The following is a 12,247-nucleotide window of genomic DNA, read 5'->3' on the forward strand; positions in this document are numbered from 1 at the left end:
AGCAAACTCAACGGCATTTAAAAGAGGAAGACTTATACTTTAAAATACCACTTTACTTTTTTATGAAGAGCAAAATCTTCGTAGCTACATAACCTCAAAAATGGGCAAAAACAGCGTTTTTTGCACTTTTAGGTTTACTTTTTTATGAAGAGCAAAATCTGCGTAGCTACATAACCTCAAAAATGGGCAAAAACAGCGTTTTTGCACTTTTAGGTTAGGATATCTCAAAATCCTAACGTGATAGAGCAATTTAAACCCCGGATTCGGATTCTACGCAAAAAATTACTTCGAAAATGACCCTACACTTTCCTAGAACAAAACGTTGTTGACCTGTGTAATAATTGATTAGCGCTTACACATATGTTAAAAAGTGTTTGGCCGAACTTCTCCAGCGATTTGTGACGTGCGCCTTGATGTTGTCACACAAAGGGGAGGAACCTATAGTTTTACGCCGACTCCGCACGGCGATTGCAATTTTATGAGAAGCTGTTTTTTCATGGCAAAAATACACTCGGAGGTTTGCCATTGCCTGCCGAGGGGCGACCGCTATTATTTCTATTAATATTTCTTTCTATTTATTAGTGCGTTTTGACAACATCATTGCGAATGCCCAGTTTGTAAAGGTATTTAGGTTAAAATCATATCGTCGTTTAAGCTACAAAATCGCGTATCGGCGTTCTGCAAAACCGCGTAACTGACATTTTTGCCAAAAATTGGATTTGCTTACCGAAGCTCTTGGCTCAAGCCTTATCTATTCGTCCTGAAATGTACTAGCCAGAAACGCGATTGCTTTATAAAAGAGAGATCAATTTTGAGGTAGGAATGTTTTTTACTCTCTGTAAAATATTTTATGCAACCTCAAATACGCGGTTTTGTACTTTAAACGACAATATATTCTTAATATCAAGATATATAGTCGCGGCACCTGCAACGTAAACTCAAAAATATTTAATTTAAAATCATAATGCAAAAAAGAAAATGGCGGTATGGCCATTTCGGGAACAGTAATTTCGGCAACGTTCCCGGACCACGGCGAGCAAGTCAAACACACTTTAAATATTATGTTTTAATTAAATTTGAGATTTTTCGGTAAAAAACGTTCCCGAAATACATAACTTTTTAGCCCCTCATTCAGTACGTTTCGCGATAAATTAAAAAATATGGTCAGTTCGTGCTCTACCCAGTCATAAACTAAATTGACGACGACATAATTCAAGTCGTAACAGTGTAAAATCAATTTAATAATAAATATAAAATGTTTGCTTTTACCGCAACTAAATTCTCCACCTCCATGATTTTGACCCATATACGATTTTTAACTTAAATCGCCTCCTCGAAATCTTATCGGATCAGTCTAATACTTTACATTTCTCTGTCTATACATATTAAAACGAATAATAAGTATATTACAACAAATAATTTAAGTATTGAAAATATGTATATAAGCAGCATTTGTTAACGAATTTTCATTATTAAAAATAGATGAAGAGACTGGTTGTTCTGTAAGTGATTATACCATTTCGATACGTCGGCGGTGGAATTATGAAAACAATTGCGCTGCAATTGTTTGCTACGTGTCGACAGGTAAGCTTAGTAATATAAAATGCATTGAAATAAAAAAAATTAAAAAAAATTTGCTGTACAGGCTTGGCATCATCAACCACACAATTGACTCAATTAAGCGAGGATATACTAAGCAATCATTGCCGACTTGCACAAATCCTTAGTGCCGAAAATCTCGACGAAATATTAACATACACAGTTAACCGATTGCTCAAAGATTATCCTATCGCGAAACGAATAACAGACTCAAAGGAATCGGACCATATTCGAGAAACAGACGATACTACCCATTCGAATTCTGCAACAAACAACAGCAACTTAAATATCACATGCTTAGGTGGGGATAATTTAACTGCCTATTACATACCAGCAATTCACCTGAAAGTGTTCTACCAAGTAACTGCTGCACCGTCCGTGGAATTGCTGCTGAATGCACTTTATGATTTTCGGCTTAAATGCCAGGAGACCGCCAACATTGTATACACCGTTTTGCCCGCCTGTAGTTTACACAATTTTAGTACTTTCTTATCTATATGCGGTGTACGCCATGAATAAATACGAATTACGACGCCACAAGACTTATTGTAATATTACATTTTATCTACATATGTACACTTAGTTAAAAAACCAACTTATGCCATCGAACTAAATATTATTCTTTTTTTTTTCAAAAAAGAACGTACACTGCAGCTCTACTTATATTTTTTGTTATAATATTAATGTATGTTTCCGACTTCCTACGAAGCAATATGGCAATGAAATAATGAATGTTAATTTTTAACACTTTTTTAAATACTTACATACTATGTATTCTTTATTGAACGGTTTGCAGTAATATAACACGGTGCACAGTGGGGCAAAAGAGGTTGCTGTGGACAAATGAGTTTTGAGAGCCCAAATATGAACCGATTTCAAGTTTCTTTTCTTTAAATAAGATATAATTAAATTTCGTGTCGATCTATCCGTGGCGATTTTTTTTAGGAAAGGCCCTAGTTTTATTTATTTATGTTGAAAAATGAAAGAAACAAAATTTTTACGTTTGAATGCTTCCAATTTTTTGGAAAATACTTGAAATTGATTTCAAATGCTTGGAATTATTTGAAAAATTATTCATAAACATTTTTCCATAGGACACATTTAATTAAAAAATGTATTTCATTTGTTATCTATACTATTATATATTTTGAAAGCCGTTTTTTTTTTTTTGGTTTTTTTCTGTTCGAAAAACTCGAGAACAGCTGTACCGATATATTAGAAATTTTAGACATCGACTTCAGACTATCCAAGGATGATAATAGATGAAAAGCAATTTCGATATATCAAGGGGACGTGGCACCTCCCATACAAACTGAAGTTGTCACACAACATATCTCTGGAAGTATTCATCGTAGAGTGATGCAACTTAGTACAGAAACATATAATATCAACGCCAAACTTATGGAAAAAAATGTGAGTTATTGAAAAAGGGCGCGTGGCACCTCCCATACACACTGAATTTCTCGCACCACATATACATTCTAATGTGAGAAATTCGGTTTGTATGGAAGGTGCCACGGCCCCTTTTTCAATAACTCCCACTTTTTCCATGAGTTTGGCGTTGATATTATATATCTCTATACTAAGTTGCAGCACTCTACGATGAATACTTCCAGAGATATGTTGTGTGCAAACTTTAGTTTGTATGGGAGGTGCCACGCCCCTTGATATATCGAAATTATTATTATTCTATTATCATCCTTTAAGGGTCTAGAGTCGATGTCCAAAGTTTCAAAAATATTGGTACAGGTTCTCGAGTTTTTCAATTAGAAAAAAACGGCTTTCAAAATATATGTATATCAGTATAGATGGCAAATTAAAAATATTTTTTAATTAAATGTTTCCTTTGGATAAATGTTTATGAATAGTTTTTTAAATAATTGCAGGCATTTGAAATTAATTTCAAGTATTTTCCAAAAAATTGGAAGCATTCCGACGTACACATTTTTTTTCTTTCATTTTTCAACATAAATAAATAAAAAACTAGATTTTTTCTAAAAAATCGACACGGATAGATCGACCAGAAATTTAATTATCTCTTATCTCTTTTTTGCCCCACTGGGCTGTGCTACAAAAAAAAATGGTTACATGTATTTTTTATGTCACGCAGTAGAGGTGGTAGACAGGTCTAAAAAATAAATGTAGCATTAGCAGAATTTCAAATACACCTCCAAATTATTAGCTTAACATCAAAAACTGAAAATCGGGATGCTGGGTCAAAACACCGGTCATGATTTGGACAGTTTTCAAAGGATTCTCATAATTTTATGTTGGTTGAAAAGCGGAAGGTTGTATCTTTCCACTGCTGTTACGAAATTTAAGTTAAGTTGATAACCATTGACTCCGTGAACCAAAAAGCTTGCGAAAAATCCGAAAAAATAGTAATGGTGACCCAAGTAACTTAAGGTTTTAGGGGTGGATTTGAAATTCTGCTAATGCCAAAATTATTTTTTAGGCCTGCTCTACTACCTCTACTACACGGCATAAAAAGTGCATGCAAACATTTTTTTTGTTAGCAACGTGTAATTTGCGAAATTTTCCGACAATAAGTTTAAAATTTTATCGATAGTGTATGCAGTATAAAGTTCCATACTAAAAATTAACTTTAACTTTCAATTGTTTAACTGAACTGATTTCAAATTGATTACAGAAAAGATCAAACATTATGTAGAGGGATTTATTTCGGTTGCTTCGGTTAGCATAAAATAATTTTTGTACGATTTATTAAAATAAATAAAATGTTGAATGTGCTAAAATTGTCTTAATAAATATTTAACAAATTAAGAAATGTTATTTTAACAAAAACGTGTCACTCCTTAAACTATTTTAATTTTTTCTCAAATATACATACTTTAAAGCTATACTAAAATACTAAACAAAAAACTTGGAATCATAACTCGCAGGTTAAAATATACGTATATGTCTTACTACGATTTAAAAGCAGAGACCCAAAATAATTATTACCCTAATATTTGAGATCAAAAACGTTTTGTTTTAAACGAAATTTTTTTTGTCTTTGTATAATAATTATTTGCGAGAAATATCTTTTTTCGTCTCGTGGGATGATTATTTTCAGATGGAAATTATTTACGTCTTTTCATAATAATTATATGGGATTTTTATTTTTCTCGTCTCTCGGGATGTTTATTTCAAGACGAATATTATTTACGTCTTCTCATAATAATTATGTGGGACTTTTATTTTTTTCATCTCGCGGGACGTTTATATCAAGACGGAAAGGATTTACGTCTTGTCATAATAATTATGTGGGACTTTTATTTTTCTCGTCTCTCGTGGCGTTTATTTCAAGACGAAAATGATTTACGTCCCACGTTTTCTCTTAATAGAAGCGGTACATGTTAAATATTTAACTCGTCAAATCTCCGAACTCAATTAAGAAGTTTCATTCTGTTATTTATAATTATTAGGAGAAGACGTTAATCATTTCCGTCTTAAAATATACGTCCCGAGAGACGAAAAAAAATAAAAATCCCATATAATTATCATGAGAAGACGTAAATCATGTTCGTATTGAAATAAACGTCCCGAGAGACGAAAAAAAATAAAAATCCCATATAATTATTATGAAAAGACGTAAATAATTTCCGTCTTGAAATAAACGTCCCGCGACACGAAAAAAAAATAAAACTCCCATATAACTATTATGAGATGACGAAAATAATTTAAATTTTAAAATAATCGTCTCGCGAGACGAAAACAACTTTTCCGTTGTTCAGTAATTATAGAGCAATATTTAATTTTATTTCTTATAATCGTTATGGTCTCTGTTTAAAACACTTCACTATTAATTGACTGCTCGGTTAATTGTTAAAAGCGCAAATTAATAATTGAAATTTTGTGTTTTGCGTCCTTGCGTATTTAGCATTGCTACATAAACCAAAACAGTCAGTCATGTAATAGTTATACTTAACCTCACAAAAAACTACAAAGAACGTAAATCTATAAGAAAAGACAACACGTTATACGTTTGTAGTTGGATGAAAAGAGAAGGCACGCCCCTGATGTTTACACTCGCTACAATTATAACGTGTTGTCTCTTCTTATAGATTTACGTTCTTTGAAAACTATAAAAATAGTTATTCTCGTTTTTTAGTGAATAAATACACAAAACGTTTATGAGTGGAAAAATTTAAAATTATGATGAAATATACAAAGAATAACTGCTAAAAGCGATAAAAGTGAATTATTATTCCCAATGCATATATGTTTGTATATATGCACATACATTCAGTAAGTAAATATTTATTCAATAGTCCGAAATCATCATGTTCTGCCGCGATTTCAAATATCCCATTCTCACAGAATATTTTTAATAGAAAATTAATAATATAAATAATATATATACATATATACATATACATATAGTATATGAAATCAATGTCATACTCTTGGAGAAAAGGGGGCTACTGAAAATGGGTGCGGGGCGCCTTCCAAACATACTGAAACTTTCAGCTATCTTACTCTTTTGTACGTTTGTTTCTCCTAAAAGGCTTGTCCGTCGATCGTTTGACTTCAAAATTTGACCCGCCAGGTGGCGTTGGAGTCGGGGTATTGCTAGAAATCGTATATATGATCCAATTTGGCCCATATTCGAGATATAACACAATAAGTTTTCAAATCTTACAAACTACCATTAAATTTAAAAATTAGACAAAATATCCCTGTGTTTTAGATATCGAAATGCGTAGTGAAAAGATCTAGGTACGGTATGTAAATCGCGATTCGGTAATACCCTTCAAAATGCTTCCGAGTGATTTGAATCTGCTGTGTTTCGTTACCTTGTATGAGCGAAACTAAACGATACCGAAACTTTTGCTATTGTTTGCGTTCTCTGATGATATTCATTGAATTATTTTGCCAAACCATAACTAAATAGAGGAGCGAAGGGTTGTTTTTGTTTTTGTAGCGGTTACCAAACCCCGCTCGGGTCGGTTCATCCATCAACGTTGTCGGCTGTTTCAGCTAAAGGGAGGCCCAGGAAGTGCACAACTTCAACAGGATCTGTCCATAGGGACAGAAGCGTTAGCTGTGTGGGGTTCTGGGGGCATGCGAAGAGTCATGTGGCGACTCTCCGCATGCGTGACATTGGTTGGGCACATCCTCGTTTATTCTGCTCAGGTATGAGTTCGGCCTGCTACAATAGCCAGAGCGAAGTTGGGCTATTGTGGTGCGGGTCTCCCGAGGCAGACAAAGTTCTGTCCCGTCCACGTCAGATAGTTGTGTGCCCAGAAAGCCTTTACAGGTCGAGAGTCTACGTAACTTTAGACCGACTCCCGTGAATGCCGTTCAGGGCCTGTCTGTAAGCAATTGGGTCCAGCGGTTGTTTGATGAGCCTCTGGACTTCGTCCGTCAGTTCGTAGAGATGCCTCCTGACATGCCTTGGCGAGGGCTCTTCTGCAAGCAGCTGTCTATTTGGATGATCACGTCTGTGGCTCTCTACCAGAAGCTGCAGAGCATTTTGTTATGCTCCTTGATTGGGAGCATTTGGGCCTCGCCGTGAAGATAGTGTTGGGGCGACATCAGAAGGCATGCCGTCGCTGTCCGGAGTGCAATGTTCCGGCAGATCTGTAGCTTCATCCACTGTGCCCTGCCAGTCCCCGGCGATCACACGGGCGCTGCATAATTTAGAACCGGCCTGCCAATTGCCTTGAATGTTGCCAGCAACGTTTCTTTGTCTTTGCCCCAAGTGCTGCCGGCCAGCGGCTTCAGGGTATTATTGCGGCACTGTACTCTGTTGACAATTGCGGTTGGTTGCGCCGAGAAGAAGAGCAGACAGTCAAAGGTGACTCCGAGGATTTTTTTGGTTATTCACCGTCGGTATGGTTTCGCCTTTGACGTGAATACCCAGTTGCAGTCTGACCTCCTTCGTTCAGGTGGTGAATAAAGTTGCCGAGAATATTGTAGGGGAGAGGGTAAGGCTCCTTGCAGTGAAGAAGCGAGAAAGTTGAGCCCTAACTGCGAAAATAATTTAAGATTTTTTTCAAAACTTACTTTTTGATGCAGAAAATTAAATTTTAAACAAAATTTGCGTTATTCTCGAGGTTAGAGCCGATACGCATGCGGCTTGAAGGAAACCTGATACCGTCAAACCTTTGTTTGTTTAATTCCCTTAACCGCCCCTGTTATGATATGGCACTTCAGTCTATGTAGTAGTTTACAAATATATTTGTATTAGGGCTGTGCGATTATTCGATTACTCGAGCAAGTTGGTTAATCAATTATTCGGTTAATCAATTTTCAAGATTTTGATTACTCAAAACGATGATTAATCGAGTTACTTGAAATATGATTACTCAAAAAATAATAATTTTGCTCGTTAAAAGAGTTTGCTTTGGAAAATGCTTATTTTCTTTTTTACATTCTGTATATGAAAAAAAAAATTCGTTTTAATTTTTGAAAACAGAAACGTTGTTTTCAAAGTATCAAGGAACTTTACCTACTTTATACATATGTAAAGAGTTGAAATGTTGATTACTCATTTTACTCGAAATGTTGATTAATCATACAGCAACTTACTCAAATATATATTTTTTTTGGTTAATCAAAAATCTTGATTACTCGAGTAACTGAACTTTTGAGTAATCATAATTTCCAATTAATCGAATAATTGAGTTATTTACTTTATGATTAATTAAAATTTTGAGTAATCAATTCATCGCACAGCCCTAATTTGTATACTACTACATAGACTGAAGTGCCATATATACACCTATACTTCTACAGTCACAAAATTTTACGTAGGCTGTCTTTCTTTGATTTCGAATTGAAAACACATTGCGATCATATAGTACTAGCAATAAGATTATAAAATTATTAGCACCAATAGCTGAGGCATTTCATGTCACCGCGGCCACCTCTGTGCGCGACCTCTCAGGATTTGGATGAAAGTTGAAGAGATTGAAGGTCTAGGTGACATAAATGTACGTGCAGCATATTTTGCCGATATGACGTAGGGTTACCTATTTACACGGGACTTAAATTTTAATAAAACGTCATACTTACCTTTCTTTAAAGTGCTGTATCTTGGAAACCTTTTAACGAAACTTATTGATAAAAACAGTATTTTTTCCGTCTTATTATGGGCTTTAATTGTACATTTTTTACATTAATGTGCAACGTATAAAAAACAAACAAAAATTAAGTAAAAATTTTTCTTTTTGATTTTTTTTTATGCGTTTAGACTCTAGATCGTCTAACGCTCGAGCAATATGATAAATAGACATTGAAATTTTATGAAATTGTATATTTTTGAAAGAGGAAGGGTGTGTAAAAAACAAAAACAATATGAATAAATGATATTAACTTTATTAAAGGTCTGAAATCATGAAAATCCCTTCAAGGAAATGGCAGAATTGAACTTTGTTGCAAGTTCACATGGGAAATCTGCTTACGACGTGATTGGAGGAAATTTTAAGAGACTAGCAGCTAGAGCAAGTCTTCAACTCTTGATGTTACAACAAATTCGTACACCCGAAGCCCTCTACCAATGGGGTGCTGTATGTTTCCAATGGGATGCCTGTAAAAAATAACTGCAACTAACTTTACAGTGGACTTTATTTCGACTATGACTACGTGCCAATTACTTAAATCCTAAATTAAGCTAGTTTAAAAGCTTAAATAACATCACGTTAGGGAACTTCATATCCTTATTTAACGAATCTTTAAGTCAATAAATAATTTGTTTCTTTTTAGTTCTTATTGTAATAGAAGCGTGTTGTTGGTTTTTTTTAACTATAATTTTATTATTCATTAGGTTTATTTTTTTACACACCTTTCCTTTTTCTTGTTTTAATAAAAGGACTAACCTTATAGCTATAATTTGAGGTCAAATATTCTTTTGCAATGAGTAATGTTGATGTTGATGTTGTTGATGTTTCGGTTTCATTTCAACCCTACGTCATATGGGGAAATTATTCATGTCACCTATTAAACAAGGTGGAAGTGATTTTGACATTTCTCTCTTTTGAACACCGACTATAATGTCAAATGAAGAATAACTTTTAACCCTTTTCAAGTTGGCATTTTCTAATTTTCATTAAAAATTCAATTGTGCTTTGAGATAGTTTTGAATTGTGTGATTTTTTTGTTTGTTTTTCGACCACATGTATTTATAGATACATACGTATACAAAAATGAAAAGGAGCAGGAACTACGAGCGTTGCATTGTGTGCAAAGTGGTGCGATACTTTAAGGTGCCTAGTTGCGAAGTTAGAAGACATGGTTGCCTAAAGCAACGGAATTTCAGAACTGAGTAAGAGAATTTTCTTACAATAGCCGTGTTTTATTTGTCCAGAAATTTAATCTATTAGCTTATTTTGTATGGAGGACTTACCCAACATAATTATATTGGCTTATGAAAAGCTATCTTGGATTGTATATTGAACAAGAGGCTTTGCCATTCAGCATCAGAAATTTTCTCCTTCAGTCAATCAGAAAGAGGTAAAAACTTACTTTGACACTATTAGCAGTCAAACAACTGTCAAAATTATGCTAACATAGAAAATAAGCTAATTTCGTTTTATTTGACCAAGATTTAGCTATTTGCTTGTGATGGTTGAATAAAACATGCCGAATATTATGCACACATAACCGCGTCAGGACCTAGATTTACACTGATATGGGCAAATCTAAAAAATAGGTACACTTTCAAAAAAAAAATTTAATTTTTAAATTTGTGAGCACACTTATGTTTTATATATCATTTTATTCGTAATCTCTTAATAAATCTATTAATATAAGTGTAATTCATTTTTATCAAGTGCTTCAAAAGTTAGACGAGGAATAAACATGAAATAGAAAACAAAATAATAAGCTGGGTGCAAATTACGCTGTTCAAGTTGTAAACTTTGAGCAAAGATTTTGAAAGTTTAACTCACTTAATTAGGACGTTCTTAATTCAATGGCATGCTCCGTTTTACCAGATTCGCTCTGGTTTTCGAGATAGCGGTACTTGAAAATATGATTAAATTTTAACTATTTTATAAATAACTCCCTCAGTTTTGAAGTTATTTTACTAAAATTTTGCACATAACACTTTTTTAATATTACCTTAATTATTCCTTAAAATTTTCGAAATAGGTTCACATTAACATATAGCTCCAATACAACTGATTACTCAGATATGTGTTTTTGCGCTATAACTACGGTGACCATAAATATCGATTCAAAATGAAGGACAATTTTTCAAAAATATGCCTACATATATTTACGTAGTATAAAAATATCAAAAGAGTATTTATGATTCTAAATTATTAATACATTTTAAACTTTAAATATGAATCACGTTTTCTTCATCGATATTAATCTTTTTTTACATGAATATTTATAAAAGTATAGTAAAACATATTATAATTACAATAGCTTACACGAAAAGTGAAAATCTTTAAAAGATTATTTTATAGGCAAATTTTGAGTCGTTCAAAACGAAAACAATACCATTTTTTTTGTTTTTTGTACTTTTCTCAGTTATTTGTCAAAAATAGACGTCATGAATCGACGTAAACGACGAGTTACAAAGGTATTTATGTGCCCTTTACAAAGATATATAATTTGTGCAGATTGCACTTCATTGCATTTACATTTATAATCCGATTTTCATTATCTCTGGCTCAAAATTTACTGTAATGATATGTCTTCTTTATCGAATTTTTAAACGAATGAAAAAAATAATCAAATAAAACTGCGCATTTTGATTGAAAATCTCACTTTTTCCGACTTTGACGACAAAATGCAAATGGTCGCCTGTAGCACTAATAATTTTCATTGAAGTCGCCACAAGTTATATATTTTGGTAAGAGGCACATCAATACCCTTCGAGATGTAAGTCGCTTACGTTGATTGGGAGATTTTTTCATGAGATATTGAAGAAAAGCTACGAAAAGTACCAAGAAACACTTTTTTGAAAAAATCCATCCATTGTCCGATAATTTTAAAATTACGGATAAAATGCGGGACAAATGCAGGACACTTGGAAAAAAGCAGTACATTTTCAGGTTTTTCAGGTTTGGAAAACTACGCAGGACCGACCTTTGAAAAACAGTACGGTCCTGCAAAAAACAGAACGGATGGTCACCGTAGCTATAACTCTAATTTCATATCTGAATAATAAATTGTATGCGTGCTATATGTTAAATTTAACCTATACTAAATTTTAACCGGTTTAATTGGAGGAGTTATAACGCAAAACAACCACTCTGATCAATTAGTTGTATGGGAGCTAGATGTTTTAGTGAACCGATTTCGACGATTTTATGGAATAGTTAAGGTAATATTAAAAAACGGTTTTGTGCAAAATTTTAGTAAAATATCTTCAAAAATAGTTAAAATTTAAGCAAAGTTTCAAGTACTGCTATCTCGAAAAGTGGAGCCAATAGGGCAAAATTGAGGACGCCATTGAATTTAGAAGGCTCCAATTAAGTAATACCAAGTATCAGAACATTTGTCGAAAAAAAGTTGCTTTGATACCACTCTCGAAATATTCTGACTAAAAGAAGGAGCATCATTAAAAGTAGTAAATCAGGGTTTTTACAAACTTCTAGAGACAAATTTTTTGAAGCATTTTACAGGTATATGTAAATTTATGGGGACTAGCAGTTATAAAAAGATTTAGATCGTTTCGACGTATTTT

General features: G+C 33.5%; 1 long non-coding RNA gene across 1 annotated transcript; it reads left to right on the top strand.

The window, feature by feature from the left end:
• The first annotated feature begins 878 nt into the window (after positions 1–878).
• On the top strand, positions 879–2,230 carry LOC118734729. The gene is made up of 2 exons (XR_004992417.1): positions 879–1,584; positions 1,646–2,230. It is a non-coding gene; the product is annotated as an uncharacterized LOC118734729 (long non-coding RNA).
• The last annotated feature ends 10,017 nt before the right edge of the window (positions 2,231–12,247 follow it).

This window comes from Rhagoletis pomonella, unplaced genomic scaffold, assembly GCF_013731165.1.
Source record: "Rhagoletis pomonella isolate Grant_MI unplaced genomic scaffold, Rhpom_1.0 Rhpom_scaffold_00002, whole genome shotgun sequence".
Lineage (NCBI taxonomy): Eukaryota > Metazoa > Arthropoda > Insecta > Diptera > Tephritidae > Rhagoletis > Rhagoletis pomonella.